Source organism: Talpa europaea (assembly GCF_964194135.1).
Source record: "Talpa europaea genome assembly, chromosome: 2".
NCBI lineage: Eukaryota > Metazoa > Chordata > Mammalia > Eulipotyphla > Talpidae > Talpa > Talpa europaea.
In genome coordinates, this window is record NC_140068.1 from 101,940,077 (window position 1) to 101,959,907 (window position 19,831).

Sequence of the window (19,831 nt, forward strand, 5' to 3'; positions counted from 1 at the left end):
ACTAGGCCCAATATTACTCCTTAAAAATCCCTAGTCTTAGTGCTCATATAAATCGCAGAACCCTAGACCTGCCAATGGCTAAAGTTAAAGGAGTTTTGTGCCCTCTTAAATAAAACATATTACTTTTAAATAAATACTTCTCATGAGGTAAAAAAAAAATTTAAAAACACTAAAAAATATACAAATTATAAATAATCTCAAAAAACAGGCAAAACAAAAACTTAACTAAAAACAAACAATCTTTAATTCTATAAAAGGACTTCTGTCCTGACTACTGCCTTTTCTCCTTCCCTTACGAATTCTCTTTATTGTTCTTTTGTTTGGGCCCTGCATCCTTAACGCTCTCCTCGGAATCATCTCCGCTCGCCTGGAGGCCATCAAGCTCCAAATGGTCCTTCAAATGAAACCCAAAATGACGTCTCCACAGTCCATCTTCCGGGGTCCCCTTAGATCGTCATCCTACTGTGGAACCCTAACTGTCTCGCCACGTCACCCACTTTCAGCCGGAAGCAGTCATTGATCAGACCTACGTCCCTTTTCCCTAACTGCAGTTAGGGCTCCATTTGTAAAGGGGGAATGAGAGAGGGCAAGCTAGGGTTATTAGGCAGTTTTAGGGACAGTGCAGGAGGGGACCTCTGAAGAATTCAGGAAGGCTTCAGAGATAAGGACGAGCAAGGAAATGAAACCAATTCCACTGGGAAAAACAAACATCCTAGCACCACAGATAATCTTGCTAAGGATGGTCCTGGTTTTCTTCAGATGATAAGAAAGTGTAAAGATGCTCACCGGGAGGGCTAGACCATAAAAATAAAGATGTAACAAATGGGGAAAGACAGACCTGTTAGATAAGGAATGTGAAGATCTCCTACTCAGTAGCAAATTAAGTGAGACGGCCAAAAACTGACCAATCACAAAGAGACTGGTGTAGCTTTAAAATAATCAGGGAAAGAAAGTATATATTCCCTGAGACACGACTTCACTTTGGCTTCCTTGCCCCTCCCAGGCCTGGTTCCCTGGCCTGGGAGTCCCACTTTATTTCTGTTCTTTTTCTCCTCAATAAACTTTTTCTTTCTCTAAACAAACCTGCCTCTTCTCGCTTGCTTGCCTGAGCGTCTGCGAGGTTCCTGCTGCGGCTTCGTGAGACACCAACCCGTGGGGGGTCTAGCGGCTGGGGCTCAGCGCTGCCCTGCAGCCTGGGATCCGTTCCTGGCTGGGAGACTAGGCCTGATAATTCCGGCATCAAGTCCTTCTCATGGGTGTGAACCTCTGGTCTTCTCGCAGCTGCTGCCATAATTCCAATAAATATGCATTGGGCTGCGCGTCTATTTTAGTGCCATCTACCCCTGCTCTTATTAAATCCATCCACATTTGGTTACGGGTGACTTTTATAGGTTCTGTGATGCCAAGAGGCCTCCTTGCCCTCCTTGGCATTCCTTTTGACCTTTCTGAAACTACCCGTATTCCTTTCTGAGAGCGCCGGCTCTCAACTTCTCCCAAGCTGGTTATCACTGTGGTGACGTCATGTATCTGATGTCCCACATAGGGTGCTAGAACTGCCATGAGGGATCCAAATGTAGATGAGGGGGCATTCTTTAATACCAAGTCTCTCATTCCTGCTGTGAAATGCTCGTCGTCAGGACCACACGTATTCACATTAAACATGACCTGCCGCATCCCCAATTCCCGAAGTACCTGCACCAGCTCGGCGTACGTCTGCCATCCGCTTAATGTCTCCGGCACTTCTCCTGCATCAGCCCATACTGTCCGTACGGCAGCCATTATCCACTCCAGGAGGGTGTGGTCGCCCTGGCCATACCACCGGCTATTCTGCAGCCTCTGTTGCAAGGATGGGTGTGAAGTCACAGAGGCCAGTCTCTCCATCTCTTGAGCCGTGCAAATACTCCCATCCACCCCCAGGTCCCATAAACGTAGCAGCCAGGCTGCCAAGGGTTCCCCTGGTTTCTGGCGGAACTGTTTGCCCAAGTCCACCAGTTCCACCTGGGTGTATGGGAGATAGGTAGTAAATTCCGTCATCTGTGGTGGTCCCGCAGCCAGACCCCCTGGGGCCATGGGTCGCTGCCGCTTCATTTTCTGAGTCATCACCGGGCGGGCCCGGAGTATGGGACCAGCCTCCTCCTCCTCTCCAGAGAAGTCTTGCATCTCCAGGGTCACGGGTTGGTTTGCCACCACCGGTTGGGACTCAGGCAAAGGTTCAGCCTCCCTCTCCTCCTCTCCTGAGCAGGGGTCAGGCATCTCTGGAGGGGTGGGTCGGTTTCTCCAAACTTCCTCCAGAATCCTCAAATGTTGTTGCTGTATCCGCATCTCTTCTCGCATCTCTTTTCGCATCTCATCCAGTAATGCTGGATCCTAGATTGCTCTTTCTGCCTGGACTCTCACAGAGCTGTGAGAAACACCCATCCCACGGCTCCTGCTGCTTCGCGGGCACTGCATCCACTCAGGGTTTCTTCTATTTCATACAGGGCTTGTTCCAACTGCCCCGGGGATCCATCTACCTCTGGCCATTCCTGGGGAGGTGCCCACCGGGTACCATCTGCTCGTGGCCCGCCATCCGGGGATCCCTCTCCAGATTTCAAAGGGTTTCGTCTGCGTAGAGCTGTCCTGCCTCGAATCGTCCTGCCGTCTACGCCAGTTGTAAAGCAACCAACCCATTCCAAGCAGGTTTATGAACGGTTCTAGCAGCCACATGCTCTTTGCCGTGGTTTGTAGTCACTGCACTCCTTCGTACACTCCACTCCTCCACCCTTAACACCGCACTACCACACCACACTCTGCTGCACCACCCTTATAAATCAGTCTCTTAGCTCAGGTGTACCCACTTCAGGTGCCCGCCATCAGGCATGCACACAGGATCACAGGGCTCCCTCATCTATCCTGATGGCAGAAGGGCAGAAAAGCCTGATACCTCTTACCTTACCCTACAGTGTCTCATCAGTGAATTTGAAAAGGCCATTTCAATGATATGAATGGAAAGTTCTCCCTCAGGGCATGAAAAACAGTCTGACTTTATGTCAAAAATTTGTAGATATAGTTTTGTCATCTTTTAGGGATGAATACCCTTCCATTTACTGTGTTCATTATATGGATGACATTTTAATAAGTAATGCTCAAGTGGACTTCTTGAATCAGGCCTTGGCCTGCCTGGTAGCTTTGTTGCAAAGTTATGGACTTGTGGTGGCACCAGAAAAAATTCAAACTTCTCCACCAATTAATTATTTGGGAAGGATTGTTTGTTCTTTAACTGTGTCACCACAAAAACTGCAGCTACAAACCAACTATTTACGGACATTGAATGATTTTCAAAAACTGCTTGGAGACATAAATTGGATTAGAACCCACTTGCAGCTAATCACTGCTGATTTATGACCACTGTTTGATGTGCTAAAAGGTGATTCTAATCCCAACTCCCCTAGGCAATTAACACCTGAGGCTACACTAGCCTTACAAAAGGTCAATGATGCACTCAACAATCAACAACTGTTATAGCTAGATTATCCTAAGCATTGGGAGTTCATAATTTTAGCCACCCCGAACACGCCAACCGGCATTTTGTGGCAAAAGGGGCCATTGGAATGGTTACATTTACCAGTTACAGCAAAAAAGGTTGTTTGTCCCTATGCTTCCCAAGTGGCTGTATTAATTATTAAGGGAAGACATAGGAGCATCGAGCTCTTTGGCCAAGAATTTCCTGTTCTTGTTTTACCTTACAAGAAAGAACAACTTAATGATTTGCTTAGTTTAAGTGATGACTGGCAAATAGCCCTGCAATATTTCTTGGGAGAAATAAAGTTTTATTTACCTCCCGACCCTGTGCTTCATTTCTTTAAGAAACAGGCTTTTATTTTTCCAACTATTGTTAGTGCTGTGCCTTTGCCAGAACCTGCTGTGCTTGTGTTTACGGATGGCTCCTCCAATGGTAGAGCTGCTTTCATTATTAATGACAAACCAGTGTCCATCCAGACAACTGAAACCTCGGCCCAAAAAACTGAATTATTTGCAGTTCTCACAGTATTTAAAATTTTACAGAATCAGCCATTTAACCTTTTTACCGATTCCCAATATGTAACCAGATTATTTCCTGATATTGAGACTGCTGTAATTGCTGATGCTAAAACTACCATTGCTCCACAACTATTGGAGCTACAAGCTTTGATGAGATCTAGGACATCCAGGGTGTATGTTGGCCATATTCGTAGTCATTCTAAATTACCAGGTCCTCTAGCTCTTGGAAATGAGCTGGCTGATTTGCTGACTCGAGCAGCAGCATTCACAGTACAGGAGGCAATTAATGATCATGCCCTTCATCACCAAAATGCCACTTCACTGTGGAAGCAATTCCATCTGACTCGAGAAACAGCCTGAGAAATTGTTCACAAATGCTCAGTTTGCCCCACCGCTCACCCTTCGCTTCCAATGGGGGTGAACCCACGAGGCCTTAGAACAAATGACCTCTGGCAAATGGATGTCACTCATGTTACTAGTTTTGGGAGACTCAGTTTTGTCCATGTCTCCATAGACACATTTTCTCATGTTATTATGGCTACTGCTTGAATAGGAGAGGCTTTTAAAGACATCTCTCAACACTTAATGTTTTGTTTTGCCATGCAGGCAAACCTCGTGCCATTAAAACTGACAATGCTCCTGTATATACATCCTCTGCCTTTAAAAAAATTTGTGCCTCATTTCAAATTGCTCATTCTACAGGAATTCCTTATAATCCACAAGGGCAAGCTGTTGTTGAAAGAGCCCACCAGACTTTAAAATCTCAAATAAATAAGCTACAACAATCTGATTTTAAACATAGTTTGGCTCATCATATTTTAACTCATGCTATGTTTGTCATCAATTATTTAAATTGTGATTCTCATGGGATGTCACCAATTAATAGACATTGGGATCCTGGCCCCTTAAACCTCAAGTTATGTGGAAAGATCTCCTTTCTGGAACATGGAAAGACCCTGATGTGTAATGGCAAATGGGAGAGGCTATGCTTGTATCTTTCCACAGAATTCAGACAGCCCCATTTGGATTCCTGCTAGACTGATCCGACATTATGTCTCAAAGGCCTTCACCACACGCCTCCCGTCAACCAATCCTCCCCCCAGCATTCATAGGTGCAACCCTCCGGGACCTTATCCACCTCCTCCAAGACGCCATCGCCCCAGATCCCCTGCTGAAAGATTATCATCTTCCCTGCACAACCTTTGAGTTTGTAAGACGTCTCATCATGACAATTGGGATCTGCTCAGAAACCTGGCCTCCAATGCTCGACAGCTACTTGTACAGCAAAATGCACGCATCACCCCAGAGACTATGTTCCTTGCCATGCTAGCAATTTTATCGTGATGAGTATCGCCAGCTTCTCCTGCTTCTCTCATGCCTTCTGTTACCTATTGGGCTTACATCCCGGATCCGCCTTTTCTCCATCCCATTCCTTGGGAATTTCCCTAGCCCCGCATATTTACTAATTATTCTGATTTACTAGGTGGCAATTCAGACTCTTTTATTTTGTTTAAAAGCACTAATAACTTTTCTTTTCATGGATGCGTGGATTCTCCTCCTATGTGTTTTACCTCTGATCCTAACTACATGAAGTCTCAACTGCCTGCTGCCTACCTATTAACGACAAATATTTGTTGACAGAATCCCCAAAACCTTCCTCCTCCAGACCTAACTGTGATTTATGGGTACTGCTTTTATCTCTCCTTGGTCCTCCCAGCACTAATGAAAACATAACTCAAGTTTCAGTGTCCTCCACTCTCCCAGCCTGTTCGATTTACAACTAAGATAATTCCCGAAATACTATTGATAGAGATTACGGATTTCCCACTTGGCATACTTGTATGTTTCCCTCTGCAGGAATTTGCTACCAGCCTTACCAGACTAATCTTTCTATTTATGATTTTTCAGTGCTTGGAGCAATTATATCCACCACTAATGTCCCCAAGGATTATAGGTTTCTCCTACAGGACGCTCTCATTTACAACCAGTCGAATTGCCTCATTCCACCTCTGAACCCATCACCTGGTGGTATTCAGCTGGCTGGATTACTCCCGCCTACATCGTCCACACTTCAAATGGTTCCCGTACATACCCGGATTTGTTTCGCCTCCTTGTCACCACTTCACCTGTCCTTTTTTGCCGACCTGGACATTCTGTGAATACTTCCACCATATGGGCTTGTGTGGGCCCCCCTCATGCCCTCCTCGTTGAGGGCCCTGGACATTTAACAATTACATGTCATCACCATGCTTTTCAAGTTAATTGTACTGGCTGCATCCTCACCAACTGTATTGCCTCTGTTGGCTCATTGTCTAAAGTGACTTTTATTATCTTACATCAACCTCCTTATGTTATGCTCCCTGTAAGCTTACAACAGCTGTGGTATGATGACATTGGATGAATTGTCATCATACCACATGTTAATGAATTGTCTTGTAACATCACACATGCTTTGATTATCCAAGTCTGTATTGATAACAAGTTTGAGGCTCGCTTGAACATTCTCAAGGAATCACTCTTGCATATTGGTAATCAAATTCAACACATCACTTGACTGCTAAATGTCATTCTGATTACGAATGGATTTGTGTCACTCCACATGTTTATAACTCTTCTTCTGTTTCTTGGAATAATGTCAAAAATCATTTGCTGGGTGTTTGGGATAACACAAATGTTTCCCTGGACTTTACTGCTATGCAAGAAGATATTAAAGCAATTAGTTTAGCTCATGTCCCCTTGTCCACCCCTGCCGAGGTTGCTGCTTCCCTTCTGGCTTCCTTGCAACACTATACCATTAAGGCCGCCTGGTTCCCATCACTTATTGCCATAGGTATTATTTTGCTTGTCACCATGGTTATTTTGATTCTCTTCCCATTGTTTACCAAATTGCTTTTCTGTGCTATCAATCAGACTTGTATTGAGTTATGAATTATGCAAATAATGGCCAAAAACAAAAAAGGGGGAGATACTGCAGGGGGCCTTGTTGCCCCAGCCAGATAAGACACTGGCAAGCAGCTAAGTTAAAGGGCCTCACACACTGGGGCCAAAGCTAAAGAGCCTCACACCATGGGGCTGAAGATCTAACATCTCTTTATTTTTTGTTCTTGGTCATAAAAAGAGAAAAAATTATCAGAAAGTACATTAGGCAATAAACTATACGTATCAGTATACTGCAAGCAAATGGCATGGAAAATTATCTGTTTAGAAATTAGTTGTTAAACAATTTGGCCCACTTGACAATGGGAGACAATTTATTGCACATGCCTGACAAGCATCCCAGAACAAAAATTATAGTAAATCCTTCTTTTGCTTTTTTAGAAGTTTCCTTTTTTTAAGAAGTTTCTTAGGAAAGTTTTTAAATGAAGTTAACTGTGTCAAGAAGTTTCTAGGTAGAAAAAGTTTTGATAACTGAGAAGCAGCTGGTCTCTGAATGAAGGCCATATGAATAGAAGAGTCTTTTGATGCTTAGGCTTTAGCTGATGGGGTGTACTGGCGGCTATCCACTGTCTTAGGTAATTGTCTAGCTGAAATAATAAGTTTTAGTGTAAGGCTTAGTTTTTTATCTATTAACCTTGAAGGCTACCATCTGGCTGAGACCCATAGGAACCTGTAGTCCATGGGAATAAAATACACTAATTGTTTCTGCTTTGCACATGATGATGTAATTTTTCTGCTTACTAAAAATGAATAAATAAAAACCTGCTGAGTCTTTTGGCAGAAGATACTTGCACCTCATCGAGTGTCAGTTTCTCCTTCCTACCTTATCCCCTTCCCTTCAGCCCTTAATGTGTTGCCTAGGCCATCTCATCCTTTCAGGAACCCCTGACATGACATTTTGCTGGAGGCTGGTCCCCGGCACCCTTCAGCAATGTATTTCAGTAGATCTGCCTGTCCTGTTTCCTACTCTGTCTCTGGTGAATCTTCTCACCCTCTGCACCTCTGGCCTACACCCCAGTTCTTGTATGCATAAATAAAAATGAAGATTTAAAAAAAATCTGAGTACTATTTCACCGTGTGTGTATATAATGTAATTTTACTATTTCTTTGAATAACCCCTGTTCCTGTCTCTCCAAATTGTGGAGTATTCATTATACTTATATTGCTTTCCTCATAGAGGTAGTTCGTTCTTCCATTTTTTCTTCATTTTTCTCTTTTTTCTTCTAATTTCAGTCCATTGTTCATTGTTATTGGAGGTCACTGATTTGATCTTCTCTTTGGTCTTTTCTGCTCTAATAGCTTCTCCAGGAGTGAGTAGCTTCTCTGTTGATCATTTTAGATTCTCCGTCTCTGTGATGTTCATTTAAGGCTTCAATTTCTTTTCTGTTCACTGATTTTATTTTCTAAGACATTCATTTATTATTCTCAAATTTGTTTTATTTCTTTGATTCACTTTTCTGTGTTTTTTCCATCTCTGGCTTTCTTTGCAATGGCAATGCTGAACTCTACTTGACAGTAAGATATGATCTTCCATGGCTTTGTGGTTGTGTACCTGAGAGTTGGTCACTTGTGATTTCATGTTCCCTTGAGGCCTCAAGTTTCTGGGCATGTTTCTGGGGCTTAATTTGCTGGTTTAAATTTCCAATTTTTGAAACTTATGTAGGACTAGAGACCTGATCCTTGAAATGCTGAGTCAGAGACTGTGGGGTCTACAGTCACCCAGCCTCTGGTGCGGGTGCTCTGGCTGGGGCGTGTGAGCTCATGTTTGTGACACACCTAACACCTGCCTCTCTCAGTTCAGCCCTGAGACTCTCCCTGTGCACACTGTCCCTGAGATTCAGGAGGGTGGGGCCAGTCCTGAGTGGGGAGTGAGGTGCATCCAGCTCTGTGCCTTGTTTCTTCACTGGGGACCTTGTTAGCTGGGAGCACCCAGTCAGAGCTGTGAGCCCCTCACTGTCAGCTCTCCCTGCCCAGGGTCACATGCTTGGTTGAGTGACAGCCCCACAGTGTGTGCTGCAGCTTCCCCTACCCTGACCAAAGGCCCCGGGTGTCTCTCTCCACGCACCTCTTGTTCAATGAAGCATGACTGTGCCCCGTTTGGTGCTGCCTGGGGCAGTAACAGGTGCTGTCCTGAAAGATTCCAACTCACTGAGATGTGATGAGTGACCCATTTATATTTGGGGGGCTAGAATAGCAGAGAGGGGATCATGGTGGACACTGTGTCTGTCAGAGGCTGGTGCTCAGGTTAGAGGTGACGTCTCGTGTTCTCAGTGGACTGAGGGGTTTTTTGAGTGGATGAAGCTGAGAAGCCAATGGGCAGCAGCAGTTTCTCCTCTGCAGACAAGCTCAGCTGAGGCTGGTGAGGCCCCTCCTGCTGGACAGGGAGCAGGACTCACAGGGCCTCCTCCCGGGATCCCACATGGTTCCCAGATGACACACATCAGGGCTGGGGTGGAGGACAGTCCCCTCAAAGACCAATAAGCAGGTATGGGGTACAGAAGTGGGATCAGGAGGTTGGCAGAGGCCCTTCTAAGCAGGTCACTTCAGGTGAGGCCTGAAAGGTGAGGGTTTGGGGAGCAGAGGCAGCAGGAACATCAGGGACTATCAGGAGGCCCAAGGCTGGGAGAGCTCCCTGACTTGGAGGAGTCACCAGAGCCAGAGTGGGCCCCTGGGAGAAAATGGTAGGGGCTAAGAGATGGAGGGAGAAGGCTGGGAAATCCTCCTTTAAGCAGAGGGATGCCCTGAAGGGATGAGACAGGAAGATGACGTGACCTGACTGGAGAGAGTCATGACCTTGGAAGGAAATGGCCTTGGGGAGGTGAGGCAGGCGTTGGGGTGGGGTGATCCTTAGGCCAAGTGAGAAATGAGGGTGATGTGGAATTGGTGCTGGTCATGGACATGGAGTGAACATTTGGGTGCATTGGAAGCAGAGTGGTTGGGGAGTGGACAGTGAAGAGGACCCTGGAGTCTCTGGCAGAAATAACTGTTGGGACACAGGTGCCCTTCACTGAGAAGGGGAAACCACAGGAAGTGAGGGTGGAGGGAGACCCAGGATCCCTGGCCTTTCCTGGTGACCCTGTGTCCTGGAGGGACAGGGTCTGGTCACTGTGACCAGATCTCGGGTGACATTAACATCTGAACAAGCCACAGGCCCCATCCACGCAGTGTGGGCAGGACCAGGTTCTGGCAGCTCCTGATGCCCAGTGCCGACTCCTGGTGTCCAGGCTGTGGGGATCCTGGGTCAGCTGCTTTGAGGAGAAGAAAACAAGCCCCCTGGTGGCTCCTCACAGGCAATGCCAAGTGGGGTGACAGCTGACCTGGGGTTACTGGGATTGTCACCATCTGGCACAGACTGAGCCCTGCATGGGGCTCAGAGTCAGTCCTGACTGGCCTCCTCACTGTCCCCTAGTTCTGGGTCTGGAAGCCAAGCAGACCTACAGTGCATGCTCACAGTAGGTGCTAGGTGGATGCCTCCCGCTGTGCTTGCAGGGGTGTTAGGGTCCCTGTACCTCCCCTCTATTGAAGCTTCTTCCTGCTGTTTCCTTCCTGAAATGGGGGTGCACTCTCTAGAGGGCAGGGTAGAGGCTGCTGGTATTGCATTTCAGCTTTCACTTTCAGATAGTGTAAGAGCCAGAGAAGGGTGATTGCATTTTTAAAAGAAAATTAGGAGGATCCCAGGGATCCCATCCCTGGTGAGACACCCCTTAATGCATGCCAAATTCTCCCTGTCTACTCACTTGGGAACCATCTTCTCTAAGTCATGAGGCCCCCTTGGCACCCAACAGGACTCCTGAGCAGCTAACAGCAGGTGCTAACTCTGTAAGAAGATTTGGGGAAGCACTGAAACTTCTCAATTTCCAAGGGACGACGTGGAAGCCCCACCATTTCAAAGCAGGTATGTCAGTTTGGAAGACATGTTTCTTTTAAGAAAAGAAAGCAGGGAGCAGCTGACTGTAAGGAGGAGCTGAGAATGTGGTGAGACTGGGTGGGATGGGAGGTGGCACAGGAAATGGTGCAGCTCTAAGAGGACTCAGCACAACCTCACTGAAGATTGTCCTTCACTTATTTTAATATGTGTCTATAACATCCTGGGGCAGGACCCTGTTCTAGAATTTTAGTTAGTGACTCTTCCAATATAATTCATGTAATTCTCATTCCAACCTTGGTTGGGAGATGCTGATAATGTTCCCATTTTTCTGTGGGGAAAGTGAGGCAGGAAGGTTAAGAGACTTGATGAAGATGGTCACACAGAGAGTGGCTGAGTCTAGAGATGACCTCAGAGTGAGCCCCAGAAACTGCTCTCCCAGGATTATGGCCTGCCTCCCCCCAACTCCAGCAGTATGTAGTTTGAGGGTGTTTTCTCTGCACATGACTCATTTCCCTTCTCTGCTGCTTTGTCTCACCCTGAGGCAGGAATCCCCCACAGAGTTAGAGAGGAAGAGGAGAAGCCCTCAGCAGGAATCTGACCAGCTCCTGCTGTGTTTGGGGCAGGACCTTGTCCTTGGCCCTGGCAGGTCAGGGCTGGGGAAGGTCTGACTTTCAGGTGAGCTGAAAAGCAGACAGAACAGGACAGGGGCCTGTGGGAGGACCCAGACCCCTTGGGGACAGTGTAGTGTGTCTTGAGGCTTCTCAGGGACATCTGCTTACACTGAGGGGACAGGACACAAGTAGGCACTGGCCTATCCTTCATGGGGGCCTGGGTCTGGGCCTCTGTCCTGGGGAGTCACTGGGTGTGATGATGGGGAGTGAGAGCAGTTTGCACCTCAGGCCCAGGTGCTGTGAAGGGAGGGTCCTGGTGCTCTGAGCAGAGTAGGTCTGGGGTGTGGGTTCCATGGTGTGGGAAGGGAAGGGAGGATGTTTTCCTCCAATAAACCTCATGGTCTCTAGCAGCACAGAGGCTCAGAAGCCTTGAGAGGAGCCAGGTCTGTCCTCCTTGGTCTCAAGGCCTACGGAGTCACCAGGAAGCTCCCTGCTCCTGCTGGTGGGGGTCCCTGGGTCCTGCTCCCCCACTGAGCCCAGAGCTCCTGGCTGCCCTGCTCCTCTGTGTGGGCCTGGCTGCCTCCTGCCCTGTCTCTCCCCAGCCCTGAGGAGATGGCGCCCTGCTCCTGCCCCAGCTCTGTGCTCTGCCTCCTCCCCTTCCTGCTGCTCCTCCTCCAGCTGCCCCCTGCGGGGAGGCGGGGGCAAGGTGAGTAAGTCCCTCCCTGTTCCTGTGTTTCCCTTGGTTGGTTGGGGCCCAAGGGTCTGGGATGTCCTCCTTCAGGAATTGCCTTTGTTCTTTGTCTTAGCATAATGTCTTCAAGTTCCATCCATGATGTTTTAAATGGCCGCTCCCCTCAGCAGTCTATTTCTATCAGTCTGCCTGTTCTGCTCCCCACTCTGTCTCTGGGGAATCCCCTTACCTTGTGCACCTCTGGCTTACATCTCAGAGTGAGCCCCAGAAACTGGGGAGGAGGCGGCTCTGGAGAGGGAGCAGTGAGCTAGAGCTTGAAGTGTGAGTGAGGGAGCCCAGCTGCCCGAGCCTGGGCAAGGTCAACAGCCAACCTCTTCCTCCTGGACAGGCCATGAGGGCAGCACAAGATTGAGGGGAGGGCAAGGGAGTGCAGAGCAAGTGCTGGGAGGAGGGAGCTGGACCAGAGCTGGTGCCTGAGCACATATGGTGTGAGTGGATGTTGCTGCCTGCCCCCTTTGCCTTCCTTTCTCTCCCCCTTCCCTTCCCCAGCCCACTTCCTCCTCCCTCCCCACCATGGAGCAGCACCAAGTCTTGGAGCTGGAGGCCAAAGTCAGTATAAAGGACCTCAACTCCAACCATGATGGGGCCAATGAGACCTCAGAAAAAGAGCAACAAGAAGCAATTGAACATATTGATGAAGTGCAAAATGAAATAGAGTTAATGAACAAGCCAGTGAGGAGATTTTGAAAGTAGACAGAAATATAAGAAACTCTGGCCAACCATTTTTTCAGAAGAGGTCAGAATTGATCACCAAAATGCCAGATTTTTGGGTAACAACATTTGATAGCCATCCACAAGTATCTGCACTGCTTGGGGAGGAAGATGAAGAGGCAGTGGATTATTTGACACGAGTTGAAGTGACAGGATTTGAAGATATTATATCAAGTTACAGAAACAGAGTTCTGTAACTTCTGTAAATAAAGTCACCTCCAAAGAATTTCATCTGAATGAGGATGGTGATCCCTCTTCAAAGTCCACTGAAATCAAATGGAAATCTGGAAAAGATTTGACAAAACATTCAAGTCAAATACAGAATAAAGCCAGCAGGAAGAGACAGCACGAGGAGCCAGAGAGCTTCTTCACCTGGTTTACTGACCATTTTGATGCGGATGCAGATGAATTAGGAGAGGCCATCAAAGATGATATCTACCTAAATCCATTACAGTACTACGTGGTTCCTGACATGGATGATGAAGAAGGGGAGGAAGAAGAAGGATTGGAAGACATTGATAAAGAAGGAGATGAGGATGAAGGTGAAGAAGATGAAGATGATGATGAGGGGAAAGAAGGAGAGGAGAATGAAGGAAAAGATGACTCATGGAACACTGATGGATTCCAATATTTTTAATTTTCTCCATCCCTGGAAACAAGTTGCAGTCTTTTTTTTTTCCCTCCTGTGCTCAGTTGCCCTGTTTTTTGAGGTCTCTTTTTCTCTCCTTTATACCATGGTTCTCAACTTATTATGGGGGGGAATACCTTGAGCAGAATACAGTGGGAAAAGAATCTCTCTCTACTCCTTTCTGTTCCAAATTCATTTTTATCTCTTCCTGACTCAACAAAAACTTTATGGAATCAACACCACTGTGCTCTGTGGGAAAAAAGAAAAACCTTCTGCTCCCTTAGTGCTGCTGGAAGTTGGAGAGTGCTAGGCCCCTGTGTAGTAGTGCATAGAATTCTAGCTTTTTTCCTCCTTTCTCTGTATATTGGGCTCAGAGATTACACTGTGTCTCTATGTGAACATGGCAGTTAGCATTTACCAACATGTATCTATTTTTCTCTTGTTTAAAAAAAGAAAAAAAAAACCTTAGAAAAATGGGGTTATAGAAGGTCAACAAAAGGGTGGGTTTGAGGGCCTCCCCAGTTGGTGCAGGTAGTTGAGCACAGCGCTGTGAAGCTGTCTGCAGCCTCTGCAGGGCTGGTTTGATCCTGGCCAGCCAGCGAGGGTCCCACATGGCGTGGCAGACCTTTCTTATCTTGTCCGCTGCTCCCCTCAGAAGTGTATTTCATCAGTCTGCCTGTTCTGTTCCCTGCTCTTGCTCTGGTGGATTTTCTCACCCTCCCACACTTCTGACTGTACCCAGTGATTGTATAAATAAATAAATAAGTAAATCCTTAAAAAAAAAAAGGGTGGGTTTGTGATATTTGGGTGGGTTAAGTGGGCAATTTTACAACGTAGCTTCTCCTTTGACATGTTTCATTGTGATGTTTAACGGACATCCTTGCAATTTAAGATAACACTTTTAAAATAAAATTCTCCCCTAATGATGACTTGAGCCCTGCCACTCAATGGGAGAATTAGCAGAACCTGTAGGATCTTATTTGGAATTGACATTCTCTATTGTAATTTTGTTCCTGTTTCATTTTTTAATTTTCTTTTTGTTTCGCTGGAAAGGAAAGATGATGCTCAGTTTTAAAGCTAAAAGTATACAAGTTGCTTTGTTACAATAAAACTAAATGTGTAAACACAGACAAAAATTTCCTATTTTTGAAAAAATGCATCTGTAGTGGTAACTTAGATAGTTGAAGTACTTCTCACTTTCCATCAGGTGACCCTGTTGTGTTTTTAGATTTGTAACTTATGTAGGACTAGAGACCTGACAGTTGAGATGCTGAGTCAGAGACTGTGGGGCCTGCAGTCATCCAATCTCTGATGTGGGTGCTCTGGCTGGGGTGCATGAGCTTATGTTTGTGGCACCCCTGACACCTGCCTCTCCCAGTTCAGTTCAGCCCTGAGACTCTCCCTGTGCACACTCTCCCTGAGATTCAGGGGAGTGGGGGTGCTTCTAGCTCTGTGCGTTGTTTCTTCACTGGGCACCTTGTTGGCTGGGAGTGCCCAGTCAGAGCTGTGAGCCCCTCACTGTCAGCTCTCCCTGCCCAGGGTCAGGTGCCTGGTTTAATGGCAACCCCACAGTGTGTGCTGAGCTTCCCCCACACTGACCACAGTCTCAGGTGTCTTCTCTGCCTAACTCTTGGTCAGTGAAACATGACTCTCCTCTGTATCCCTTTTGGCGCTGTCTGCCTGGTAACTGCTGTATGAGAGTGCCCAGTTCTGTCGCAAGCCTGGTGTTCTCTGGGTGCCCTGTCCACTCATTCACATTGATGATCCTCTGTGCAATGAAATGGATTTCCTCAAACACCTTCTTAGTTCCCCAAGAACTCTTTTGAAATTGACATTCTTGGGTACATCCCAATCTGCTGCATCAGGCCTGGGGTAGGGTCCCTGCATTTTACAATTACAAGCCCTCCTGGAGATTGTGATGCCGAAGGTGAGAATCATGGAGTTAGAGTTCTTCATGGAAGGTCCTGCTATCAGGGACACTAGTGAATGAGGGAGCATATTTGACATTATTTCTGGACCACAAGATGTGGTTGGAAGATCTTTCCCAGATTCAGAACTGTCACTGTTAATCCTTCATGTCAGCTGTCTGCTCATCAGACACCCTCCCTTAGCCTGCCTTGGCCTCCCCCAGTGATAGGTTGTGTTCCCTGATATGACTGTGTCTCTCAGCCTTTCTAACTCCCATGTCTGTGTTCACAGAGAGGTTCCGTGTGTTTAGCCCCTCAAAGCCCATAGTAGCAGAGCTGGCTGAAGATGCCACACTGCCCTGCTTCCTGGACCCAGTCATGAGTGCAGAGAACATGGAGTTGAGGTGGTTCCGGTCCAATATGCTGGAGTCAGTGTTCACCTATCAAGACCGACAAGAGTGGAATGAGGAGCTGATGGCCCAGTGCACAGGGCGGACCTCACTGGTGGGGAAATTCCTTAGCAAGGGGGTGGCCGCTGTGCACATCCACAGGGTCTGGGCTTCTGACAACGGGCTGTTCACCTGCTTCTTCAGTAACGGAGACTTCCATGAGCAAGCCAGACTGGAGCTGCAGGTGGCAGGTTGGTGAACTTACTCCTACATTTTTTTGGTCAGATGAAAAAGTCACCAGTGGATCTTGGCTGGGCTTGTTTACAAGAATGATAGACACTGAGTATTGGCTGAGGGAGGACAGCTTCGGGGGGAAAGGCTGGTGACAGACCTTGCTCCATGAGCTCATGCTCCAGCACCTGGACTACAATGTCCTTCCATGGATCTGGCAGAGGGAAGACCCCTGGGGCCAGCTATTTAAATGTTTACCTAGTCACATGAGCTAATCATTAGACACATGAGGTCACATGACTGAACCCAGAGTCAGAGTGTGAGTAAAATGTATATGGCAGTGTGTGAGCTTGATATGAAGAAGGGTGAAGAATTAGGAATATTTTTATCACTATTTTACCTCAGATGAGACAACAGCACGAGTTCAGAGGTAGAAATTTGGTTGTAAAGAGCATGTGAGGAATCCTGACAGATGTAACCCACAGGGATGGGGCTATCAGGGAGGGAGGTGGGGGTCTGGTGAGGTGATATCTGGAAGTGAAGTATGAGGAGACACGAAAGCTGAGGGAGAAGAAGCCCTGGGAGAGGGTGTGAGACAAGACGGGTCTTTAAGACTGGACCCTGGGAATGTCCTGCCTTCAAGAAGCAGGTGCAGGGAGAAAAGTCAGGAAAGGGACTCAGCAGGGGGTCCAAATTACAAAAAGCCACATTCAGAGGGAAGTGATGAAACCAAGATGGAGTTGTTTTCAAGATGAGATCAGGAGTGTCCTGAATGGAGACAGGGTGAGGAGACCTTGGAGACTGGGGTTGACAAATGGGAAACTTTGTTTCCATCACCCAGAACAGAATGGACTAGAAGGAGAAGCTGCCAAATGGAGGCTGAGAGGTTGCTGAGAAATGAGAAAATACAGCTGTTTATGGATAATGAGGTGTACTCTTCTAACAAGAAAAGAATTCTACAAAGATTTGAGCATGTTTATTTAATTATAAAAACAATATATAGAAAGGTAGAGATGAACATGTCAGGTCATCATCTTGCTCCCCAAGGGGTGGTCTCCCCCAGACCCCTCAGATTGCACCTTGATAGCCTCCCTTGGAGGTGTGCACAGGAGGGTCCTGCCCCACCTGGCTCTCATCTCCCTCCACAGGTGTGGGCTTTGCCCCCCAAGTGCACATCTCAGGGCTAGAGAAAGAAGGGGTGCATGTGGTGTGCACGGCCTCAGGCTGGTTCCCAGAGCCCCAGGTGCAGTGGAGACACCCCCGTGGGGAGCAGTTCCTGGAGTTCTCCAAGGTCCAGGCCCAGGACACTGAGGGGCTGTTCAGCATGGAGGCCTCTCTGGTGGTGAGAGACAGCTCTGCGGGGAGCGTGACCTGCTCCATCCTCAACCCTGTCCTTGGCCAGAAGGCCATGGCCATTGTCATCGCAGGACAGCCCAGCTCTCGCCTCCCCACTCCCTGCAGGGTCAGAGGGAGGGGCTGACACCCCCAGGGGTGCTGGGCTGGGCTGTCCTGGGCTTTGTCCTGATGGGGTATCTGTGGGGTCTCTGACTGCAGAGCCCTTCTTCCCTCCGGGCCTCTCCCTGGAAGCTGGCTTTCTTGGTGAACCTACCCTAGCTGCTGCTCCTGATCCTGGGGTCTGCCTGCTATACCCAAAGAGAACATTCCACACTGATGTGGGAGCTGCTGCATCAGAACATTATGTGCTGGGTTAAGGAGCAGGACCTACAGAAAATGGTGGAGGCACTGAAGGACACAGGTAAGGCAGGACAGGTGCAGGCTGGTGAGAATTGCAGTGGGTGCTGAAAGGGACAAGCTGACACCAGAGCCAGAGCCCAGGGTCCCTCTGCAGGGAGATCAGAGTAGGTGCTGAGTCCCAGAGGGGACAGTGGAGCTTGGAGGCTCATATTGGTCTGAAGGTGGAACTTCTAGGACGCAGAGATTTTCCTTTTTGTGTCTTCTCTATGCACACATTTTGTTCTTAGGGACAGTTTATGCTTATATTTTTAATTCTCTTTCAGAGGAACTCCAGGCAATTCTAGGTAATCTCTGCTCTCCCTCCTGAACTCTCTATGTCCCCTTCCTAGGAGACATTCTGGTTCTTAGCTCACCTGTGTCATGTGTTGTCTTTCAGACCAGAGGAAGGCAGCTTACCTGGCTGGTGAGTGATGCTCCAGGTGTCCTGGGTCCCTGTTCCCTGTGCCCAGGGGTCCCTCCCCTTGGCTGTCTAAGCACAGACATGTGTAACTTTTCCTGGGGTGGAAGTGGGAGCTGGTAGGAGGCAGGACCCTGCTCCGTGGATTCCCCAGATATGGGTACTTTTTGCCCCCATTCTTGGGATCCTGGTGGGTGGTGACCCTTGGAGTCTCCTGCATCCTGGTCTCATTCCAGCCCTGACTTTCCCACCAGGTGCTGGCTTTCTAGTCCTCAATGTATCTCGTTCTTGGTCAGCACCTGGAAGTAAAGCCAGTGGCTCTGGGTTTTGATAAGTAAAAGGGCTCTTGAAGTTTAGGAGTGTGACCTCCTCCTGTCCTTTCTCCCCAAACAACCCCAAGGAGGGTCTGTTCTCTCTGCAACTTAAGATGCCGATCAGTAGTGCTGGGAGAGGATGGGGTGACCTTGCATGGGAGGGAGTGGGGGGACTTTCCCTCTCCCAGAGAGTTTTTATCACTGGAAATACTGCACTGGAGGAAGATGGGCCATTTCTACTCTGGAGCTGGGGTGATGTCCATGTTCTGTTTTTATTTCATCTTCCCATTAATTTCCAAGCAAATACTGAATGTGATAATTATGGAATATGTCTGTTAAAAAATATCTTCCCATGTACTGTTTTTGACCCTGTGTAGCAACACTGAGTAGCAGGTGAAGCAGGAGCTTTGAAGTCATTGAGGCCCAGAGCCGCTCAGTGTCCTGCCCAAAGCCCCACAGCAGCAGCAGGCAGGGCTGGGTCAGTCTGTCCTGCAGCCTCTAAACCTAATCCAGGGATTTCCCTCTACCCCCTGCTGTCTGCACAGGGCAGGAGGTCATGACCTCTTAGCCTCTTCCCTCCACCCCCTAGAGAGTCTCACCTGCAGAACAGGGGGAACCCAGAGCCCCTGGATCACATGAGCAGGTGGTTGTGCTGAGGTCTCACCTGCGTGTTCCCTTCCAGCCTGGAGTAAGGCCCAGCTGTATGCAGGTGAGTGGCCCTGAGGGTTCTAGGACCCCCTCCCAACCTCCCCTCTGCCCCTTCTCTGTCAGGGACCCCCACCAGTAAGGACCTGGGCTACCTGGTCTTCCTTCACTCTGGAGCCTCCATCTGAGAACTGCAGGGCCCCCCTTGTGAGCACAGACCTGCCTCCACCTGCCCTGTCCTCCCCGCAGATCATGTGGGGTCAGGACACCCTCTGACCCCTTGTCACCTGGTCCTTCCTGTGGGTGAGGACAGTGGGGAGGTCAATCTGAGGAGAGGCTGCAGCAGGGTGAGAACTGTGGATCAGGAATTGCTGATCTCTAGAAGGTTCTAGAAATCCTATTTGCCTGCTTAGGAATCAGTTCTTGCTAAGGGGGGTCCTTGGTTATGGATCCTTCTGGATCCACAATTCCTGAGCTGTCTTGGTTCCTGTTTGGTTTTCCTGTTTCTTCTTGGTTCTCTGTCTCCTCACACTCTGCTCCATGTCAAGCTGGATTTTCCCTCTAAGCCTTTTTGGTTGCTGAAGAATTAGTAGCTGTAGAGCAGGTGTTCTGAGTCTCAGTCATAGCTCCTGGGGTCTTTATGGACTCCTGGATTGGGGCCTGTGGA

At 48.0% G+C, this 19,831-nt stretch overlaps 1 pseudogene across 1 annotated transcript; it reads left to right on the top strand.

Moving 5' to 3' along the window:
* The first annotated feature begins 12,700 nt into the window (after nt 1–12,700).
* On the top strand, nt 12,701–13,535 carry LOC311167612 (protein SET-like; annotated as a pseudogene). The gene has a single exon. The product of its transcript is annotated as a protein SET-like (transcript).
* Nucleotides 13,536–19,831: the final 6,296 nt, after the last annotated feature.